This window comes from Hemitrygon akajei, chromosome 5 (genome assembly GCF_048418815.1).
Source record: "Hemitrygon akajei chromosome 5, sHemAka1.3, whole genome shotgun sequence".
In the NCBI taxonomy this organism is placed as follows: Eukaryota; Metazoa; Chordata; class Chondrichthyes; order Myliobatiformes; family Dasyatidae; genus Hemitrygon; species Hemitrygon akajei.
This window is the reverse complement of record NC_133128.1, coordinates 188,878,595-188,884,594: the sequence shown is the minus strand read 5'-3', so window position 1 is coordinate 188,884,594 and position 6,000 is coordinate 188,878,595. Positions and strand designations below refer to the sequence as shown.

At 40.3% G+C, this 6,000-nt stretch overlaps 1 protein-coding gene across 3 annotated transcripts in view; it reads left to right on the top strand.

The window, feature by feature from the left end:
- The first annotated feature begins 499 nt into the window (after nucleotides 1-499).
- Nucleotides 500-6,000, top strand: part of znf148 (zinc finger protein 148) — a 50,263-nt gene continuing 44,762 nt past the window's right edge. Inside the window, exon 1 of one of the 3 annotated variants that reach the window (XM_073047538.1) lies at nucleotides 500-682. The gene's annotated coding sequence lies outside the window, so the exon portion shown is untranslated. Of the gene's footprint in view, nucleotides 811-6,000 lie in introns of all 3 variants that reach the window. The other 2 variants (XM_073047539.1, XM_073047541.1) reach the window with 2 other exon arrangements.

Sequence of the window (6,000 nt, the reverse complement as noted above, 5' to 3'; positions counted from 1 at the left end):
AGTCTAAGACCGGAGGACACCATCTTTTTAGAAAGGTGATGAGGAGGAATTTCTTTAGCCGGAAAGTGGTGAATCTGTGAAATTTGCCAAGTCATTGGGTATAATTAAGGCAGATATTGATAGAATATTGATTAGTCAGGACATGAATGGATATGGAGAGAAGGCAGGAAACTGGAGCTGAGATGGAAAATGGATCCACCATGATAAAATGGCAGAACAGACTCGATGGGCCAAATGGCCCAATTCTGCTCCTATATCTTATGGTCTTGTGGTCTTATTTTCAAATTGGAAGTGATAATTATTCCAAATTGCACATGCGTTAAATTTAAATCGGAGAAAATAACACAAATAAAAGGGCATAGGAAAGCAATTTGTAGCTTAATGGGTTATTATTGCAATGGAAGAATCGCTTCCCATATCCCACAGCGCAGATGAAAGGCCTCTATTTGGCTGGGCCGGAGTCTGAAAGGAGCGCATGCGCAAGTGCGGTCTTCGGGCTTTGTGGGTAGCGGCCATCATGAAAGAGTCTGGAAACAGAGCGAGGATAGGGGAGAGAATTTGGAAAGTTAAGCGGAGAGGAGATTTCCGTCGGTAAACGTTCGTGGAGCGAGGCTTGTCACAGGCAACAGTTAAAGCTTTCGCAGCAGCTGAATTCGAAGGATTTGTGGAGTGGCGGAAACCGGTAAACTGTGTCAAGGAACTGCGCTGCTAATACGCATACAGGCCCGAGCTGCCACAAAGGGACTTTTTAAAATATATATATATATCTAAGGGCTAGCACTGCGCTTTGTTCGGGCTGTTTGAGACACAGTAAGTGCACAGAGTTAGTACAGTGGTCTGTGCAGATCCGTGCGCGGGAATTCTTAATTCATGTGCTTCAAAATGTGACCGTGCTTTCTAAAGCATCCCTAGGTGTTGTGGAACCACAGCAACATTTGTTTGTGATGTCACAATAACCGTTCTCATGACGCAGACCAACCATTAACCCAGAGCAGCAGTCCTGCCTGTGAATGCTTTCCCTCGCCTCCATCCCATCTGCTTATGTGTGATTGTCACGAAGGGCTATAGTCCCCCTTAGTGGCTTCTTGAGTATTAAGAAGTGGAAAGGGACATCTTTTCTACCTGAGTACAACTTCCTGTTTACTGAGAAGCAGTTAACTAGGTTTCTCAGCATCTCCTGTGTAACTTTGAAACATCTTAAATGGTTATGTAAAAAGAATTTGAATGTTCAAGAAGTACAGTGTAAAATACTCAGATGGGTAGATAGTTTGCTCACAATAAGATATAGGAACAGAAGTAGGCCTTTTGGCCCATTGATTCTGCCCTGTCTTCTCCATGTATCCCTTCATGCCCTGACTAATCAAGAACCTACCAACCTCTGTCCAAATCATGACTTGGCCTCCATAGCTGCCTGTGGCAGCAAATTCCACAGATTCATCACTCTCTGGCTAAAGAAATTCCTCCTCATCTCTGTTCTAAAAGGACGCCCGCCCCTCTATTCTGAGGCTGCGTCCTCACATCCATTCAGTGTTCATAAGGCCAATGTCTAGTGTTTAATATTTTCAGAGGCTATAGAATGGAAAGATGAGAATACTCTAAGTTTAATGCTCCTCAATAAAGACCTGAACATTTGGCATTCCCTTCAGAACCTATTTGCTCAGTTTTAAAATATATATTTTTTAATTACATTTATATAATGAACGTGTAAGCAATAAAATAATAGCATGGGAGGAAAGGGGAGGATTGAGTCATGGATTCATAGCAAATATAATTAAAAGCTTTGGATTGTCTTGATGGATTTGGAAGAAAGTATGAATGATGTAATATGATAGTATCATTTTAAATGGGCTGCAGAAACAGGAACTTGTGGGTGTTCTCAAACTTTTGTTAGGATGTTGCTGAACGTTAAAAAATCCAGATAACATGATGGGTTTATGGTGCAATTGGCTTAATTATAGAATCATTAGAAAATAAAATAAAATAAGCCTTACTGGCTGGGCCTCTGCTAAGTTCTTGGCATTAGATTTGGCACAAGGAAAGGTAACCTGTTTAGAAAAGGCTGCTAGAAGTATGTGCTCTGACCAGAGAGGTTATGTTGTTATTCCTTGTAACCCTAGGAAACAGATTTAAAATCATTGGCAAAAAAAAGGGAGGGAAAGAGTTTTATCTTGCATGGTACCTCATGGTGGAAATACCCGACTGACAGATGGATATTTATTGTACTTTTGAATTAATTTTAAGAGATGAACTTTGCAGAGGTGTAGTTGTGTGATTGGGACCAAATAGATTGATTTCCATAACAACTGTGAGTCTGAATGGCCTATGCTCTGATCCATCGACTGATTTCCACTTCGCTGCCAAGATTGGATGTAATGTGATGCCCCAGCTAGAAGAAAGGCAGTGATATAATTGAGCATGATTTGGAACTAGCATTCTGATCGGTATTCAGCAACATTCATTATTCCTGATATTGTAATAAATATTACATTAGATTACAGCAATGTTGTACTGTCCAAGTTAACTGTTTCTTGTTACTGAAGTAACAAATTGTATTCCAAAAGAAGATGAAACCAATTGTTTATAAACTGGCTGGAAGTCTGACAGTGTATAGTTTTGAGTGATTCTAGTTGCTAAATGTTAGGTTCTCAGTCAAAACTATAAGAGGTACATAGATACATGATATTAAATTATTTGTAGAATCCAAGTGAAGTAGTTTTAAAAATAACTTGAAATTATATTCTAAAGTTTGATAAAATCCTCCCAGTGATATGCTAGATTTGTACTATAGGGGAATACAAAACCAAATTGCATTGCAGCATAAGAGCAGGATCAGGCCATTTTGGCTAATCAGCTTTGCACTACCATTCAATCAAGGCGGATTTATTATCCCTGAACCTCATTCTGTTGCCTTTCCCTCGTAACCTTTGACACCCTTACTAATCAAGAATCAAAGTTCAAAGTAAATTACCAAAGTACAAACATGTTACCAGATACAGCCCTGAGATTCATTTTCTCATGGGCATACTCAATAAATCCAATAACATAATAGAATGAATAAAGACCGTACCAACTGTGCATGCATCCAATGTGTAAAAGACCACAAACTGTTCAAATATAAAGTTAAATAAATAATATAGTAATAAATAGGCATTAAATATTGGGAACATGAGATGAAGAGTCCTTGAAAGTGACTCCATAGTCTGTGGGAACATTTCAGTGATGGGGCAAGTGAAGTTATCCCCTCTGGTTCAAGAGCCTGGTGGATGAGGTGTAATAACTGTTACTGATCCTGGTGGTGTGAGGCCTGATGGCAGCAGTGAGAAGGGAGCATAACCTAGGTGGTGGAGGTCTCTGATGATGGATGCTGCTTTCCTGGAAGAGTGCTTCATGTAGATGTACTCAGTGTTAGGGAGAGCTTTGCTCATGATGGAATGGGCCATAATCCATGACTTTTTGTAGAATTTTCTGTTCAAGTGCATTAGTGTTTCCTTACCAGGCTGTGATGCAGGCAGTCATTATACTCTCCACCACACATCTATCAACCTTCCCTTTAAATATAACCAAATAACTTGGCCTCCTCAGCCATCTGTGACAATGAATATGACAAGATTTACCACCCTCTGGCTAAGAAAATTCCTCCTCACCTCTGTTCTAAAGGGACATCCAATTGTAAGACTGTGCCCTCTGGTCCTAGACTCTCCCACTATATTGAATATTTTCTCTAAGTCCACTCTGTCTCAGCCTTTCAACATTCAGTAGGTTTCAGTGAGATTCCCTCCTCTTTATTCTAAACTCCAATGAGTACAGTCCCAAAGCCATGAAAACCCTCTTTGTATATTAATCCTTTCATTCCTGAGATCATTCTCCTGACCCTCCTCTGGACCCTCTCCAATACCAGCACATCTTTTCTTAGGTAACTGCTCACAGTACTCTCAAGTGTGGTCTGACCAATGCCCTGTAAAGCTTCAGGATTGTACTCTTGCTCTTATATTCTAGTCCTCTGGAAGCGAATGCTAACATTGCACTTGCCTTCCTCACCACCAGCTGCAAGTTAACCATTAGGGAATTCTGCATGTGATCTCCCAGATCCCTTTGCACCTCTGAGTTCTGAATTTGCTCCCTGTTTAGAAAATTTATTCCTTCTGCCATACTTCCCTATACTATATTCCATCCGCCACTCCTTTACCCATTCTTCCAATCTGCCTACAAAGTTTGAAGTTAATTTTTTTATCAAAGTACATATAGATCACTATATACAATCCTGAGATTCGTGTTCTTGTAGACATACTCAGTAATTCCAAGAAAATTAACAGAGTCAATGAAAGTCAGCACCCAACAGGATGTACATCAACCAATGTGCACAAGGCAACAAACTGCAAATACAAAGGGAAAAAGTATAATAAATAAACAGTAAACATCAAGACAGTGAGATGATGAGTCCTTGAGTGTGAGTCCATAGGTTGTGGAAGCATTTCAATGATGGGTGAGTGAAGTTATTGCCACTAGTTCAGGAGCCTAATGGTTGAGGGGTAATAACTGTTCCTGAACTTGGTGATGTGGGCCCCGAGACTCCTGTACCTTCTTCCTGATGACAGCAGTGAGAAGAGAGCATAGTCTGGGTGGTGGGAGTCCTTGATGGATACTGCTTTCCTGCTGCGCACTGTATAATGTGCTTAATGGTGGGGAGAGCTTTATCCATGATGGACTGGGCCATAACCACTAGTTTTTGTAGGATTTTCCATCTGAGTCCTTCTGCAGACTCCTGCTTCCTCAGCTCCACCTGCCCCTCCACCTATCTTTGTATCAATGCAAATTTGGCCACAAAGCCGTCATATCTCACAAACAGCAAAATGCTTCCAGTTAATCAATTTTAATCCTTTCATTTGAGGGATAGGTATTTCCCAACTCATTGAGATAACTTGCCCACTCTTCAAATACAGCGATATTTTATGTACATTTAGGTTTATGTTATATACACCATTTCATTTGATCAAATTCCTAACTGCAGTTTGATAAAACGACTGCATTGTGTGTGTTGCCCCGTTCACTGCTGTGTGTGCCTTCAGCTGTATAAAACACAGCAAAGTTTTTCGGTTTCTCCCAACAGTTCATGCACCACACATTGACCTTGTGCTGCTGGTGAAAATAGTAACATATTGGTTAATTATTGAGCAGTTTTGCTCTATTGATCTGGTGGAACATTTGTGTTCTGCCATGAACCTCATTGAAATTATATTTTAAAACTTAACTATTTTAGTAGTAAAAAGCTGAGTGGTGGTGGCTTGATCGTTAGAAAAAACAATTTAATTCATTAATATATTTCAGGGAAGGAAATCTGCTATCTTTGCCAGTCTGTCATCAGAACCAACAACATCGGGGCACTTTAGTGAGCCTTTTAAGTGTCAACCATGTTGTTTGCTCTCTACTATGTCCTAGCTCAGGGACTAGGTTACTAATATCCATTCTAAGATGGCGCTGGTAAATCTCAGTGACTTCTGGCTGGTGGCTGATGAAACAAGGAAAACAACTTTTTGTTAGGCACACTTTTTCTGGTAAATGATCATCACAATGGTTTGTAACTTCCTTTTGGACTTGGAGGCAATTTGATGTGGCAGAGCCGAGATGAAGCAGCGGGCTTGTCACCGAGAGCAAAGCAGACCCAAGGATCGATTAATTTAAGCACCATGCTCTGAATCAGTAAGGTCGGGTACAGGCGACATCGAGGTGGGGTCCAGGACTCAGAACATATTGAGGTGACTGAACCCAATGTTTGGATGACGATTTGAGCACCGGCCCAGATTGAAATGATCAGGGTAGACTCTTTTGTGGACTTCAGTTGAGAATGCTATTACCTTGCATTTATCATTTGCTTGATTTGTTTTTTTTTCTGCACATTGGGTGGTTGATAGTCATTTTTAATGGGCTCTTTTGGGTTTCTTTGTTTTATGGCTGCTTGTAAGGAAATAAATGTCAAGATTGTATAAAGTATACATACTTTAA